Genomic DNA, 18,616 nt, shown 5'->3' on the forward strand with positions numbered 1-18,616 from the left:
ACCACGTAAGTGCAGGGGAGGGGTGTTCTTTTACACGTTACATAAGCGTATAAGTTAGGGACAGGCTCCCAATAATTTATCTCTCAAGCTTTAAAAAAAGGGAGGGTGGTATCATATTAATGGGGAGGGGGACTTGACCAGGGTTGATTACTTATAATGATTGGTCATCGGTGTGTACTAGAACTTAAATGAATTTTGGGAAAGTTTTTTATCAGGTCACACATCAAATTTTTCATCAAGAGGATCGTAGATAAGGGCTGATTTGGAGCAGGTCAAGGGTTGATCTACACCAGCTTTGGATGGGTCAGAATTGGATGAGTAGCCACAGTGCAAGCTGATCGGGCACATAGTTTGAAAGTCAAACTAAGAAACATTATCTAGTTATCAATAGAAGTGGTTCCTTAGTACATTGCCAATCACTATGCTACACACTTTTTGACTAGTTTTACTTAGTTAGATCATGTGAGACCTAAATTTTATATGTAAGATAGAGGTATGATAGTTTTCTTTCTTGATTTTTTTATAAGCATAGAAAAGGGGTTTGTATTCCCTAATATGAGTTGTATATAGGTGTTTTATCAAAGTTGTCCGCTCACAGGTGGCGTCTCGTTTTTTATATAAAGTGAATCCCCCGGGCCAAAGGTCTCTCGCCTAGCATCTACATTATAAGTTTATAATTATCAGAACCTAACACTATATCTAATATGGATACTGCCACATGTGTACATCCAATCCTCTCTTTGAACCTAAATATGTATAGAGAGAGGAAAGAGATAGGCAAAGACTAAAGTTTCGGTTACTACTTCCCTTAAGCCTTTGAAAAAATGCAGTCATGTAACCACACCGGTAGTTTAGAATATGTTTATTGCAAAGAGTAGTGGAGTGAGTTTAATAGTGCTAAGTTGGCACCGGTTCCTATCGAGATTGCTAATAGCTCAATAATGGTTAAGCCATAGGCAAGCCTAAAAAGACTCCATTATTAAGACCATAGTTCTTGATGGTGTCCCCCCGAACCCTGTAACGGTCATGCCAACCGAAATAATAAATCACAGTTCCACTTACTCTATTGCAATGAACAACTACAACCTTTCATAGATTAAAGGAGTGCATCTCTTCTTAGATAGAGAAGAATGAAACCTAATCTCTAATCACTAACTATCCATCAGTACACTCTCTTTCTCTCCCTCTTTCCGTCTCTCTCTACCTTCCTCTCTACTTCTACCTCTCTCCCTCTTTCCTTCTCTTTCTCTACCTCCCTTTCTCTCCCACTTCCCTCTCTATCTCCCTCTTTGCCTCTCCCTCTCTATCCACATCTTTTCCTCCCTCTCTATCTCCCTCTTTGCCTCCCCCTCTCTCTCCACATCTTTCCTCTCTCCCTCTCTCCCTCCCTCTCCTTCTCTCCCTCTTCCCCTCTTCCCCTCTCTCTCTCTCTCTCTCTCTCTCTCTCTCTCTCTCTCTCTCTCTCTCTCTCTCTCTCTCTCTCTCTCTCTCTCTCTCTCTCTACCTCTACCTCTATCTCCCTCTCTATATTTCTCCCTATTTTCCTCTCTTTCTCTCCCTCTCTACCTAAACCCCTAACCTAAAGCATACCCTAACCCCTCTACCTAAAGCTTAGCCCAACCCTAACCCTAAAGCCTAACCCTAACCCTAAACTTTCTACCTGTCCCTCTCTTTCTCTCCCTCTCTCCCTCTTTCCTCTCCCTCTCTCTTTCCTCTTTCTCTCTACCTCTATCTCCCTCTCTATATCTCTTCCTCTTTCCCTCTATCTCTCTTTCTCTACCTAAAGTCTAGCCTAACCCTAACCCTAACCCTAAACTATCTATGCTAAACCTAATCCTAACCCTAAATCCTATCCCAAACCCTCTACCCCAAACCAAACCCTACCTGTAAAGCCTAAACCCTAGCCTAGACCTAACCCTAATCACTTAAGCATTTTATTTTTAATATTTGTTTTAACATTTAATTTTTAACTTTAAAGAGAGGTTTTTTAACTCCTTTTTTATATCCTTCTCTTTTTTCTCTCAAAATTTTTTCCATCTCGATATCTTTTTTCACACAATCTATATTACATACAAATTAACTATTTTTCTCTTTTTTTTTCTCTAATCCACTTCAATATTAAATAATCCACTTTAAACACACCTGCCTCTCATTTCTTCTCTCTCTTTTTCTCACTAATCGCAAGCAACCAACTAACGCAAGCTATCAAACCTGAAGCATTATTACCACAAGCAATCAAAGACACCAAATCAAAGACAAATCACAAGCAATAACCATGCAAGAGGTAAGGTTTTTGATTTTGTATGTATGGAAGAGAGAGTTGAAAACAATAGGTAGGTAGAAGGGGAAGGGGGGGGGGGGGATATAGAAAAACTTACCTTTTGTAGGCGCCTTGGATGGGTCTTCTACTGGTTGAGCATCCTAAAACCAGCGTTCGTCACCCTTCTCCCACGATCAACGAAAAAGAAGCAAATCCTCCAAAATGTGTGTGTGCACGAGAGAGAGAGAGAGAGAGAGAGAGAGAGAGAGAGAGAGGTTGGGGGGGGGGGGGGGGAGGGGAGGCAATGTGAAGAGCAGCCGCGATGGCGGGGGAAGATGAAGAACAAAAGGGCATGCCGAATATGCGGCATGCCTTGCTATTAATCTTTTAAATTTTGCAAGATATTACAGCGGATATTATTCCGTCTATTATTGTGTACAATAAAAGGGATGTTCCCAAGTATCTAATGTTGCAGATATCCCTTTTTTCCAGCCTCCAATTCCTTCAATGTCCCATTGTACACCTTTATTTTATATATATATATATATATATATATATATATATTTGTATCATTTCTTTTTTAATAATCACAAAGTCATTTAACTTTTGAAAATTTAGGGGTTAGGGTCTCTACAAATTATTTATTTGTAGTACTCGTAAATAATTATTTATTTTAAAATACTTATTCATGTTATCAATATTGAAAATCTAGGTGTTATAGAATGTACAACATAATTATTTCTATATCCTATCATTTTTTATGAAGATTCTACAAATCTAACACCATTTCACGTTTGTGTAGGACAATTGGGATGATTTAAGCCCTCTGCACGACCAGGACCATGATTGCTGGCTCAAGGGTAAACTCCTGTGCCCTTGTGCTAATTTCAAAAGGGCAATCCCTATCTAAAACACAATGGAGTTTGAAGAGCATGATGAGGTGGGAGACGAGTTGCCTCCCAAGGAACCTAATGCCAATTTTGTAACTTCTTACATACAAGATACCCACTTTTTCTTCTACCTCTATCTTTTGGGAGCCATGATGCTGGAAATTGATCCTTACATCAAGTCTCGTGTCATCCTTTACATCAACATACCAACTTGCCATTTCATCAAATACAACATCTTTTCTTACCCTGACTTTATGCATGACACGATTATAACATTTATACCCTTTAATCTGTTGTGCATGTGGGGTCTCTCAGCCGCCACATGGAAGGTCCCGGTGCACTCACCCTCCAAGAGCTCCCCAAATGCCCCAATTTGCCTTAAAAACTCTTCCCCCCCTTCACCCCATTGGAATTTCCATCATTCCTTGCTTAGTGACCCGATTCTGGAGCCGCAAAAATCCAATGAAATATTTCTTTGCTGACCTTCAACCATGTGAATAAAATGATGCCAAATGGCCCTATTTCCAATGCAGTCGGGCACATATTTGATCCCCATTTTTTTAATAAAAAATTCATAACTTGAAATCCAAAGCTTCACTCTGCAATCCAAAAAGACCGGCATGGTCCGCAACACGAGCACTTCAATACTATCCACTTATACAAGCTTTGGCCACCTATCTCTAGCTTCCGTGTCCGTTGGGTATCTGGAACAGCTTCTAACTTAAACTTGAATATCTCGCACCCCGAGGCTTTGTTTGTTGATGAGCCGTCCAGAGCGGCTTCTAGAGCACTTTAAGTACTACATTCCATGACACCAATAGAGCACCTTGGACACTTGGAACCACCGTCCTGACTGTCCCATTTTGGAGGCTTTCTGACCCAAAAAGTTGTCTTTAGCATACTTTTCCTCTACCCTTTGGTTTCGGAGGACCTTGATACCTGCTTAAACCCTTTTCCTTACACCTATGCACACCTTTAGCATTGCTAAGCACCATTTCTAGCCTCGACGAAGTTTGTATGTACCACCACTATGTACGGTAGGAAAGCCGTCCCCACGTGATCCACTATCATTCTCCTCCGACCACGGATGTAGCAACACCACATATAACAACGGGCACCATAGTTAGGCCTTGAGCTCCTTTTGCCCATGCCTTTGGATGTCCAAGAACCCAACTCAAATCACTATATATAGTGTCAGCTCTTCAGTGCCTGCATCCAAGTGTGAGCAACGCCCTGCCACATAGCATTCACCAAGACACTCGCCTCCAAAGGTCTCCAATATCCACACACAAAATTTTGACCAAGTTAATTCTCTCCCCACATTTTCACTCTTGCCACAGAGATTCCAGAGCTCCAGTTTTTGAGCTGTAAAATCCCCTCCGTTTCATGAATCTAGCCCATAAAAATCTTGACACGCTTTGACCTTGTCAAACCCTCCAACAGAGGCTGTGCCAAAATGAAAAAAAATCTTTTGACCCTATCCGATTGATAACTGCTACTATATCTTGCAGATTCCGACTTTGTTTGACTTGCAATCACTTTCTTCCAGCTGCATACAATGCTTACTACCTCTGTGAACTTTGTCGCACTTCAAAAAACACCAGATGGAACAATGATCGATGCAACCAAAGTGATATAGAACTGACCCCTATCGGTGAAACTTCAACTACTAATATCTTGACATCCTGGGTCTTGATTGCGGATTTGAAAAGACCGACACACATACATGATGACCAATTCATATCCATATGCTGCAACCACTTTTGACCACCTGGAATCGCCTGCCCCATCCATCCCAGATCTGCAAAATGCAATCCAACTTCAAACAGCCATATCTCACACCCCGTAACTCCATTTGATAATCAGTCTAGACCAAAATTCTCAGCACTTCAATCTCTACCTCTCCAAGGAAAAAACATGTACCTTGAATGTCCTTCACTTGCCACCCAATTTAGTGCTTTTTGGAGCCCTTTTGGCCTAATAAACCAACTTAGACATACATAATAGATGCTACCTTTCTTCCCAGGATCTTTGCACTTGCTAACATAAACATCCCTTCATGTGCCGTCTTCTATATAGGGTCAACCAACTTTGGATGCACCAACGTCCATAAAATTTTCAGGCATCCCTACACACAAAGTGCCCTTGTAGTGATTCTATGTGATGAACCTGATGGGAATGTGATCACGCTAGCTAGGGTGGATCAAAGAGAAACATTGTGGTGCACACAAGTGAGTGTGTGTTGGCTAGATTATCACTCAAGAAAATTAGCTTCCAAGATCAATTAACTTAGACTCATAAATGCGATCTTGAGTAGTTGCTAAGCCATCACAAGTTCACCGTGAACAAGAGAGATGTAATGCAAAATGGAACGGGTTTTTTTATTCATGAAATGAGTTTTTAAGTAGCTCTATAGCCTTGCACCAACACATGTGGGATAACTCCTCTTTTTTTCTTCTTCAGTTACACTCTAGTGACTCTAGGACAAAGCTCACACCTTACAATCCTCCCCTTGAGGTTTGGACTAGGACAATACAATGAAAGTTATTTATCCACTAAGGATGACATAGGGTATCCACTAAGGATTTCAGTACAAGAGGAATGCTCCCCTTGAACTTTGGTCCACAACTTGATGAAGAAAACACTCCAATCTAGAAGCACAGACAAGAGACAAACATCATAACACTCCAATCCAAGAGAAAAAAACAATGCTCTAATCCAAGAGCACCTTCGTCTTCTTCAATGCTTTGTCTTCAACTGCTTCATGTTCTTTGTCTTTGTATCCATGTCCTCCTCTTCAAGGAGTTCTTATTTACCCCTTTCATTGTGCAGTCAGGCTTTATTGAAAAAACAAATGCAATGAAAAAATATTGATATAAAAGAACTGCTAATGCAGATGCTAATCATGATGTTGCCAATTTTCCCTTTCGTGGAAGTGAACCTTTCAATTTACCCATGGTGCCTTGGAGTTCTCTTTGCACTTAGAGACTCTCCGAGACTCATCATGTGGGGGAACGTCTTACCATTGCTTTTGATGGCAGTGTCTAATCCCTGTTTGATAATTTTTCATACATTTCAATGGTTCTCATTATGTGTGCAATGTCTTTATACACATGTGTTGCATATATTTTTTTGCATAGCATTCATTTTCTTTAGGGTGTTCTTGCAGCTAGACATCTTGGAGGAGCTTCATTCCATGAGAGAAGTTGCTAAGCCTTAGAGTCCGGGGCTATGAGCTCATGGGAATGGGGTCCTAACTTAGAGTTCAAGGGCTTTAGGGCAATGGCCTTGGACAAAAGTACAATGCACTATCAAGGCCCAAAAAACATGAAATCACTTCTAGGGACTATTGCATGGACCTTGGCGTCCGGTTCGGATTTTAAAAAAAAGTGCGGCATGTAGGCGTGGGACTTACGGCTTACGGACCCGAAATCCCATTGAGATGCAGTTGACCACTTTGTTCACGTTCGACCGTGTGTCCCTCTTTCCAAAATAAGCAATGTCATCTTGAACCCCCACCAATGCAGTTTAGACACTATTTTTAATGCACTAGCCACCAAAGCAACCATGTTTTCTCGTGAAAAACTCCTGAAGAAGAGGATTTTAAACCTGAGTTAGCAGGGCTCCATCTTGGGGGGTTCACCTCTTAGACATGTAAGTTACCACGTGAGTTCAAATGAATGGGTATTTTAATTGCCAAAATTTTAAAATTTTAACGGGATTACATTAACAAAAGAGGGTTTTTAATTGATTCTAGAGAAAACCCCATAAGTTTTTGAAGAAAAAGGGGTCATTTTTATACCTTAAGCATGTAAGTAAAGGATTTTTATAAATATCCTTTGAACGCACGTTATATAAATAGTTTATTAAAGGTGCACCCCTCCACACACACACACACACACCTAGTAATAGGTAAAATTGAGAATAGGATTAATGGAGCTCCTGAGTTTGGATTGCAAAGCTTGAAGGCTCTATGGAAACCTTGTGAGGAGCACTTCATAATGAGGAGAGCAATGCACGGTAATTGCAAAATTGGGGAGACAAATTGGTGATGCAAACAACTATAAAAACAACTAAAAAATGACTTGATTAAGGACCCTAATTAAGAATGAACAAAGCCTTGCACTAATTAGGCTACCAATGATCAAAGAGTAGTGACCCAAGAGTTCGCAGACCTGAGGACATACTCAAGATAATCATTAGGATTTTATTAGGCCTAGGGAGAGTAGGAGAGAGAGAGGGATAATAATCAAGGATCTTGCTAAGGATAATTAATAAATGCTTAATCATAATATCAAACCTAGCTAGCATAACCTAATGCACAGATACCACTTGATGTGAATGTGATTATGCTAGTTAGGGTGGATGAAAGAGAAACATCATGTACACAAGTGAGTGTGTGTTGTCTAGCTTATCACTCAAGAAAATTAGGTTCCAAGATCAATTAACTAGGACTCATAAGCACGATCTTGAGAAGTTTCTAAGCCATCAAAATCTCACCATAAACAAGAGGGATGTAATTCAAAATGAAATGGGTTTGTTTATTCATGATATGAGATTTAAGTACCTCTAGAGACTTGCACCAATACATGTGGGATAATTTCATATTTTCCCTCCTTGACCCACCCTCTAGTGACTCTAGGACAAAGCTCACACCTTAGAGAACTCAATTGAATATTTCTACAGGGAAGATATCAACGAGCGCCATGCTCATGTAAATTGCATTTGTGCCTTATCACCAATAGATATCTCTCATAGGCAAGAGTGATATAAGAAAGAAGATGTAAATTTAAGTACCCAAGTAGAATTTCTAAACTTTGAAACTCGATATGTGAGCATTTATGTACCATCTCCAAAATAGCATGCAACCTTTTATCATTTATAAATATGATGCAGTAGATAAACATGCTTTCTAGAGGAAATGCAACAATTACAAATGCCAGTGTACTAGCTTCACCTCAACCAACCTTCATTGATCAATACATCAATGCTATGCTTTGGAAGTCTCATCCTTGGAACTTTAGCAGGCAAGACAAAGATTTGAACAAAGTTCTTGAATATTGGATTGAGTGTATGGATTACTGCTTTAATTTAACTCACTCATTTGTAGAGAATAAAGCAATTATTTCTAAATTCAAACTAGAACAGACATCCAAGCATTGGTAGAGAGATCATTGTAATGAGAACAATAGTGACCCTAATGCAGTAACTTGGGATTATCTCTAGACTCAACTAAAGAAGAACTATCAAAACAAGGTATATCATTGAGTTTCTTTATTGTAATCAAGGAACCAGAGACCTAGATTAATATTATCATAATTTCTTGATATTTGTCAAGTATGGTTCAACAAGAATAACTCAAGAAGTTGATGTGGACACAATTTGTGTCATAATCCTATGAAGACTAGACTTCAGAGTCTCCGGTTTACAAATTTTGCAAATGTGCTGGTTGTGGGTAAACCCTATTGAACTCAAGATATATAACAGTGGGAAATGGAATCAAGAACTTACTCTTATTCATGAGATCAAAATTCTTGGTCTTAAATATGAGCAAATATCTCTAAATTCATAGCAATGAAGGAAGAAATTATTGTGTATAAAAGCTAGGTAAGATCATCTATGCTATACTTACCTTGATCTTGACTATCAATCCAGAGAATTCCCAATTAATGACTCAAGATTTACAAGGTTGGTTTTATGAGCCCAAAAATCTGAACCCAAATTGGAATTCTAGAAATTTTAGGCCTAGATCGCTTGCAACTCAATAAAAATTCATTCAAAATAACTTCAATCAAAATCAGAGAGCTTCTCAAAACCAACAAAATTTTAGAAGGAAACCCACCTTTTGTGTGAAATGGGCCACCCAATAGAAACAACAACAATAAAAATGGAAACAACTTCAATCGAAAACCTCTTCTAGGAGGAGTAGGAAATCAACAACCTAAAGGGACAGCTCAAGCCAAAAGAGCTCAAGGTGCTAGAGGCAAAGGAAATTAAGCTAATGCATATGTTCATGCTGCAATCAAACATCAAGGAGTGGATGAACACTTTTTGGTAATTCAAACCCCAATAGAGTATCAAGGTAAGCACTTCATCTAATTGATTGGTTTTTGGAGTACACATTCTTTCATCTCTCTCAAATGATTAGAAACCTCATTCTTCTTGAAAACCTTGATATTTACCTCACAATGGAATTAGCTACGAGTGGGAAACGTAAATATTCTACTTTAGTGGGTGACTTGAATTTTTTTTGGATTGTCACAACAATTTACCTCATTTTAGTGTATTACCCATAGGAGTCTATGATGAAATTCTAGGGATTGATTGGCATAAGGCCAATGATACTTATTTACATTGTATAAATACTTCATTTAATATTGTAAATGAGCACAATTCAAGAATTATCATTCTCAAAAAGAGGGGTCAACCTAAACTTCAACTCATGAAATTCACTAAACTAAGGAAGAGCTATAAAAATAATGAGATGATTTATGTAGTGAAGCTTAACCTAGTGGATAAGAAGTCAGAAACACATGAGTCTATTTTGCTAACAAAATTTATTGATGTATTTCTTGAAGAACTTTCATAGATACCACCCAAGCGTGAAGTTGATCATGCAATAGAGTGAGAATAGATTTTATTTTAGGAGATGTTTGTGTTTGAGTGTGTGGAACTCAAAAAGCAACTTACTCAGCTTCTTGACCAAGGCTTCATGCAACCCAGTGTGTCTCTATGGAGTACTCTTGTTCTTTTTAATCAAAATAAGGATGGTATATTATGTCTTTGTATGGATTAAATCATGTATCAGTCAAGTATAAGTATGCATTAACACCAATGACTAATGAGATACTTGATCGATTACATGGAGCTTTCATTTTCACAAAAAATAATCTTAAGCCCGGGTGTTATCAAATCCAAATCAAGGAGGAAGATATACCAAAGAAAAAATTCAACACCTAATTTGAACATTGTGAGTTTACATTCATATCTTTAGGACTTATCAAAGCTCACAATCGCCCAATGACTGATGTGTTTAGATAAAACCTTGATGATTTTGTTCTTGTCTTCTTTGGTGATATTTTGGTTTACCCAAAGAATAAGGAAGAAAATAAAAAACATGTGGAAAGAGTACTTGAACTTCTACGTCAAAATCAGCTTTATGCTAAGCATAGCAAATGCATCTGCTTCATTAATTTGATGTATCCAAGGATACTAACCCAAGTAATATTGAAGTTGTTGTTGGATTACACCTAAATCTGTCAAAAAAGTACACGAATTTCTTGAATATATGGGATGGTATTGTATGCTTATTAAATTCTATGTCAAAATAGCTTCTCCATTGCCTAATAGCCTTAAAAAGGCTAAAGTTTTTTCTTAGAATGAATGTGTTTAAGCTAGTTTTGAGCAACTCAAACAAACTTTGGTGAATGCTCCAATATTATGGCTTTCAGACTTCTCAAAGACAAGCAATATTACATCTTTGATGAATGCTCTAATAGTACCGCTTCCACACTTCTCAAAGGTATTCATTATCCTCATTGGTGTGAGCGGAAAAGAAATTGGTGGCGTTTGATCTCAAGAAGGAAAACTGTTAACCTATGAATGTCGTAAGTTATGCATTGATCATGAGTTAAATTATCCTACACATGATTTGGAATGGTTGGCCATTATACATGCTCTTAAAGTATGGTGGCATTATCTTCTTGGAAGGCAATTTGAAATACATACAGATCATAACAGCCTCAAGTGGATCTATACTCAACTTGATCTTTATATGCGGCAACGAAGTTGTTTGGAACTTATATTATGCAAATATGATTTTGGAATTGAATATAAACTGGGAAGGAAAACTTAGTGGTTGATTCTTTAAGGAGAAACAGTATTGTAGCAGGTATTACAAGTCCACTTTCTCGCTCGAGTGGACAAGAGGAACCTCTGGTTCAATTTTAGGAATTTTCTTTTTTTTCTTTTATGCTATTTTTATTTTTTTGTACTTTTTATAGTTTTCAAAAATAAATGTTCTTTTTAGAATTTACTAAATATAAAAATAATATTTTTAGTCACCATTGAGTATCAAAACGACCATTTGGTGAAGAAACAAGATTAAACAAAAAATTTACAAAATTATTTTTATGAAAAGGGACACTGTAAATACGCCAGGGCAGTAGTAAATTGGTGGTCAACCCTTACCACTTCCCGCTTCAATTTTTGTAGTAAATTTGATTAATTGGATAGTATCTCGATAACTAATGTGATCATGACTAAGTTGTGTTGCACCATGATGCCCAAGTGAAGCTGTTTCCTTGGGGCACACTCCAACCCGATCATGAACTGCATATAACTGGACGTATAATGCTCAGTTTTCAATGTCGATATAGTTGTGTCTACTATCGCACAGCTATACGTACATATTATATGGAGTGGTGTAAGCTCTCTATCATCAGCTCCATAAGATCTTCTCTCTCATTCACAAGAAGAAGAAGAAGAAGAAGAATGCTCTCTCTCTACATGCTTACTATCTTCTCTTGTTTTTTTAGGGTGTGCATGCTCTTCAACTACTTTGTGGGAAAAACCTCTACGTATCTCTCATCACCACTCCTTGCGCCAGAGCAAGAAGCCTTTTGACAGTCAATAATCATTAGTAAGAATCTCTAAACTCCATTGCCATCATCTCTTTATCTCTCTACATCATTTTCTAAGTGGCTACCCTCTTGGTGGTTGATTTTTCGTGTACGGGGGCATGTATGGACTTGTCAAATGTATACAACAATGCTCCATTTTTTTTTCTTCATGCTTAGCCAAATTATTTATGCATATGGTGTGTTTATGGTGGTGCATAAAAAGCACTTTTCAATTGAGGTCATGTAGATGGTATGGACACAATTCTAATTATATCTCCTAAACCGCTATAATTCAAGTCCAACCCTTTAAACCAAAGATTAAACACATCATTTGAAACATTTTCTCTTTGGTGTGTCACAAAAAAAATCCTCACAAGAAAAGAGTTATGGTCAGAAGACATAAGATTTGTTTTGGTGAGGTTATTTAAAGCTTTTGAGATTGAATACTTTCATGTGCATGTTTTGCACACACTTTGGAATGACAAAAGTGATGTTATGACATATGATTGATCAAAGTGGTGGGGTTGTTTTATATCATGGTTGAGTTGATGGGCTGATGTCATGTGATGTATGGAACCTCATGGATGAATGTGGATGCCTCATGTGCATGTGTATATTTCTTTCCACCCTTCTAGGTCAAAACTATCTCTATTTACTAGGGGGTGTGGTGCCATCATAGTGCATCAATTATGCATGGTCAAGCATCATCAAAATGGGATTTTCGAGTCATGTTTAGTCATTGGTTGGACTCAAGGATTTAATATTCACATGATAACGGGAAATTTCTTGTGATCACAATGATTATTATCACATTGACATGATCACAATTAACGTGATCACAAAAATGCCGATAAGTGATGATCTGGCAATAATAACACTTTGGAAATACTGCAACTGGTTCGAATTCAGCCTGAACCATATGGCACTCAGGAATGCTACAGTGAATTCATATGTTGGTTGACATAGACCACCTACTGGAATTTTCAAATTGGGTAACCACACAGGAAGAATCTAAGGAATATGTAACAAAGTTCTTGGAGGAGTTCTTCCTGAATGTGTTAGGGGAAATCAAATTTGCAATTGCTGACAAGGTAGTTACTTCATTTTTACCTTTCGGGACATGCAACTTATCTTCATGTTACAGTCCGTATGAAAGGAAGGTGTTGGTACAGTATTTAAGACAAAAAATAAGAAACAATGTATGAGTAGGTCAGGGTCCAATTTACCACAACACTGATATGGCATAAGATTTGCTGTAAGGCAAAGATAGGAAGAAGAGTCGAGTAGTGATGACCAAGAAGAACCTGTAAGGGGGGCTTGCTGCAAGAGAAATAAATGTTGGGGCAGGGACTGTACTAAGAACTTGAACAAGGCTACAAGAGACCCCACCTCCAAACCAAGGAGGCCAACAAAAAATTCCTCCCATAGTAGAACCACTTTTGGGACAATTGGTGCTAACTCAGACAATCTTAAGGGAAAGAAGATAATTGCAGTTTATACCATCAGGGACAGGTACTTTACCTTTCAATCCACTTCTAGTAAGAGTACTCAAAACACTTTTGATACCTCCAATGGCTGCATCAAATCCCAAAGTGGGTGTAGCAAAGTTTAGCGGGAAAAAGTCCAAGATGTTGACAGCCACATTCGTTAATTTCAAAAAAGGCGGTCTACAAGTGATTATGAGGCGTTACATCTCAATGTCGTGAAGAAAGATAATTTTGTAGGAACACTGTAGGGTAAGGCCATGGATTGGTTCTTGCAGTATGGCATGGCAGCTTTTGCGATTATAATGATTTGAGGCATAGATTTTTACTAATGTTCAGGGAGGATAAAACACATGAAGACATTTTGAAGAAGTTGAGGAAATTGAAGTAGAAAGATTTGTTGGTTGAAGATTATGCACAAAAATTTAGGAATTTGAATAATAGACTAGACCTTCTATGTTGCAATTGGGAGACTACTTTTTTAAGGGACTCAAAAAGGAGTTCAGAAGTGCAGTGGCAGGCAGACCCCTGTTAGCAAATGCACAGGATCTTACTGATTTGGTGAAATCAGTTGCAAGAGCTAAAAGAAGATATGGAGGTAAGGCAGAACTAAGGGAGAAGAAGAAGAAGAAGACTGAGGATTTAGACTCGGAGTCAGAAGATGAAGATGAAGATGAAGATCAGATTACTACGAAGGAAATTGATATTGAGGAGGAAGATTGGTCAGAAAAGAAGAAGAAGCAAAAGAAAGATAAGGGTAAGCAAAAGAATGAAAAGAAGTAGGAAAAGGAAATAGTAACTGTAGATGCAGTCAACAAAATCATTCAGGAAAAAATGTAGACAATTGGAATGAATCATTTTGGCATGTTAGGAAAACCATATTGTCAGGTTTATCAAAGATTTGGTCATGAATATGAAAACTGTTACTATAATCCAAATTTCAAGGGACAAAGACCTAAGTATATTACTCAGAAAATGAGGGAGGCCGCTGTAAATGTGGTAGCTCCTTAGGGTGCTAACAGGAGATTTCAGGGACCGGCACCTCAAAGAAGGTTTCAGCACCAAAATAATTGGGGATATCAGAACAAAGGTCAAAAATAATATGCAGCAGAACAACTGAAATGTAATTATTGTGGAGCAGTAGGACATAGACAAGGTCTTGATTGTGAACTATGGTGTAGACACAGAAATGATAGGGGAATCCCTACTATCCAATACAACAATAAAAATAATAACAATAATAATTGACCTCTAGAACATAATCATCCACTTCCACCACAACAGCATCAAAGACCTCCAAGTGAGGCTAATTTAGTGATTTTGGAAGAATGGACTGAGGAAGAATGGATTGAGGAAAAGTCAGAGTTTCCCAAAGAGAAAGGCCAAGTTTGGAAAATCCACCTTGGAAGAAGTAGACAACCCGGACAGTTTGAACTGGAAAGATCAAAAAGCAGTAAAGGATGGGGACACTCAAGGAAGTGCAAGACTATCAAAGAGGGGGTGTACCACCTGAGGATTGGAATTTTGTTATAAGATCATTGGATGACCAGGGAAGAAGAACTTCATACCACAGTTTGACTATACTGCAAGAACAGGTTGGTGGTGATGAATTTTATGAATTCTTGTTGTCAGGTCCGATAACCATCACAGTAAAACAAATGTTGAGACTAGTACCTGCATTTTCACAACAACTGTTAAAAAGACTTAATAAATAAGTAGTAGGAAAGAATGAGGAAACAGGAATGTATACTAAGAAAACTATTTGTGGGGAAGCTTGTGAAGTTCAACCTTTGGATGTTGATTACAAGGTATCAGTAGTTGGGGCTTCCATTGGAAAGGTGTTTTTCCCCGGTGTACTCTTGGATGGAGGGTCAGGAGTTAATATCCTCCCGGAGTCAAACTTGCAAACATTTGAATCTCTTGAAGTGGGATCCAGCTCCTTTTCAGGTGAAAACGGCATACCAGAGGCGAGTTCAACCTTTGGGAGTTTTGACAAATTTGCAGATCTCAGTTGGGGGACTGCAATTTGTAGCCAACTTTTTTGTACTCAGGTTGGAGGACTACAATTTGTAGCCAGCTTTGTAGTACTCAGGTTGAGAAGACCATGGTTAAGAGAATCAAGAGTAAAGCAGCTATGGGAAGAAGAATCCATTGTAATTAAAAGAGGAAAGAAGAAAGTCAGAATGCAAATGGATGCCAGAAAGGTAATATCACCAAGTTTCAGGGCACTGCATGCAGAAGGACTTAACATGGTAGAAGAAATTGAAGAGGATGTACAATAAGAATTTCTAAGAACCAATTCATCAGTGGTACCTATTTTTGAAGTGGATGTGCAGAAGATAGCAACTAAGTTGTATGTCTTGGTTCTGAGCATGTAGGCGATGTTGAGGATGTTGCAGGTTTTGGTGGCAAGATTTCTACTACCACAGCTATTTTTCTTACAGCTCAGCAAGCTCGTTGGGATGTAAAAGATGTGTGGGCTCGTGCATTGATTGCGTCTCTAAAGCGCTCTATTACTCCTCACTTTCATTCAACAAAATATGCAAAACATTCTTGGGATATTCTGGCTAGTCTTTATCCAAGTCGCAATGAGGAAAAATTTGCATTGCTACATAAAGAGCTGGAGTCAAAGATTATGCATGAGTAAGATAAAATAGATACTTTCCTTGTTGGTGTCAAGGATATTAATGAGCAGCTTATTTCTATAGGTGAACTCATTTCTGACAGTTCCCTTGTGCAAACTATTCTTGATGCTTTGCCAGATTCTTACCAGAATTTTGCTAGTACTTGGAGACTTATGACCCAATGAAATCCAAAAATTTTCAAGTATGATGCATTATGCACATTGTTGTTGCAAGAGTCACTTTCCAAAAAAAGAAGGGCTACACAGTGTGCAATTGAACAAGCCTTTGTTGCTACTCAAAGAAAAGGTGGTAATTCTTTTGCAAGTGGTAAATAACCTATTCCTATTCTTCTATTGGCATCAATTTATCTAGGAATTATGGTGAAAAAGGAAAAAATGAGATGCATTTCCATTATTGTAAAGCTAATGAACACATAATCAAGGAGTGTCCCAAGTTGAAGGAAAAAGAGGCTAAGAACAAAGAGGCTGGTTCCACTACAAATACAGCTATCGTTGAGTCTTCTACAAAAGGAGATTGTGATGCTAATGTTGATGCAAAATGGGATTTTAGTGAATAATTCACTTATGATTCTTTTGTCCATGATGCATGTTTGTCAGTTTCTATAGATGCTCATGTGTGGTACTTTGATAGTGGTGCTACAAAGCACATTACCTCTCATCATGACTTGTTTACCTCTCTCGAGGATGTTCATCATGGGAATTTAGTAACTTTTGCCAACAATGTCTCTTATCCAATCAAGGGAGTTGGAAATATTGTGCTAACTACTGCAAATGGCAGTTCTTTCACACTTGTTGATGCACTTTATGTACTCGGGACCAAGAACCTTTTGTCTATATCTGCACTTGCTATATTTGATCTTATTGTCAAATTTATAGATTATAGATGTACAATTCACGATCTCAGTTTTGGTGATGAGATTGTTGCATCAAGAATTTTATGTCGTGGGTTGTATAAGATCACTTTGTATAACAAGTGTGGGTAGAATTTTGCAAACGCATTTGTGGATTCTAAGTCTATTTTAGACCCATTTTAGATGTAAAACATTGGCATGCAGGTTTTGGGCATTTGAATTTTGCAAATTTTGCAAAAATCTGATATGGTTTCTTCTATTCCGCCTCTTGAAGCACCTGTCAAACATGTTTGTGAAGGCTTATTTTGGGTATGATACAATGTTTAAAGTTTCTAAAGGATGGTTCAGTTAGGGCCACATGCAAGTTGTAGCTTGTGCATAATGATGTTTGTGGGCCCATGCAGACTCCATCCTTGGGCAATCACCTTTACATTTGGCGACTTTCATTGATGACTACTCGAGGCATGCATGGGTGTATATGCTTAAGGAAAAGTCCGAAGTCTTTTTGTGCTTCAAGAATTTTTTTTCTATGGCTGAAAATGTTTCAAAATGTACTATGGGCACCCTCCATTCTGATCGATGGGGAAGTATCTATATTATGAATTTAATGCATTTCTCGTTAGTCGTGGGATAAAACACCAATGGAAATTTCATATATACCTCAGTAAAATAGTGTTTCTGAGAGGAAAAATAGGTCTCTTACAAAAATTGCAAGATGTATGGTCAAAAGTCAAGTTTCTTCACATTCATTTTGTCTTGAGGCTATTATGGGTGCATCTTATGTACTTAGTGTGTGTCCTACAAAAGCTTTGCAGTATTTGACTCCTTATGAAGCATGGCATGATAGAAAGCCTACTATTAAACACATGCACATTTTTGGTTGTTTGGCTTATGCTTTGGTGTTACAAATACACCACACAAAATTGGATGATTAGGCTATCAAGTGTATTTTTGCTTATTATAGTGATGAAAGAAAATGTTAAAGATTTTATCATCTGCAAAAAAAGCGTACCTTGGTTTCACAGGATTTGTTTGTGGAAGATTCTGTCCAGCCCTTGTTGTCATGTACTAGAGACAGTAATGGAAGCTCACAGGATATTTATGACACTTTGTTGCCTCTTTTCAATGGTGGAAATTTGAATGTAAATTCCACTGATGCAAATGTACAGCCTATGGGGTTTTTTGAAAATGTTGCAAATTAGCCTATTATTGATGCAGATGTACATGAGGTATTTCATGAGGAAAAGGCTGAGCATGAGCAGGCTAGAGGTATGCCTAAATGGTTGGTGCATACTTTGTGTGACAATAAATTGGATGCACCTCTATCCAGTCATACTTGTTTATGTTTTTCGCATGCATCTTATGCATCAAATTGTTATGCTTTGGTTGTGTCTAACTTATGTGATGTTGAGGAACCACTACATTTTCTTAAAGCACAGAATTCAAAAAATTGGATAGCTGCAATGCAATCAGAGTATGATGCACTTATAGAAAATGACACATTTAGTTTATGTGATTTGCCTTCTAGCAAAAAGGCCATTGATACAAAGTGGGTTTACAGGTTGAAATTCAAGTTGGGTGGTGAGACTCATTGCTATAAGTCTTGGCTTGTTGCAAAGGGTTATGTACATCAAAATGACATTGATTATGAAGAGAATCTTGCTCTCACTTGCTGTATGAATACTGTGCATTTTCTAAGTGCATTGGCAGCTCATTTTGGTTGGGATGCACATCATCCGGACATTATTATTTCTTTTGGTGACATATTTGAGGAAGTTTATGTAATGTAGCATTGCGGTTTTGTCAAGAAAGGACAAGAGGAAAAAGTGTGCAAATGTAAGAAAGCTTTACAGTATGGGTTGCAGC

This window comes from Adiantum capillus-veneris, chromosome 29 (genome assembly GCF_014529385.1).
Source record: "Adiantum capillus-veneris isolate H3 chromosome 29, ASM1452938v2, whole genome shotgun sequence".
NCBI lineage: Eukaryota > Viridiplantae > Streptophyta > Polypodiopsida > Polypodiales > Pteridaceae > Adiantum > Adiantum capillus-veneris.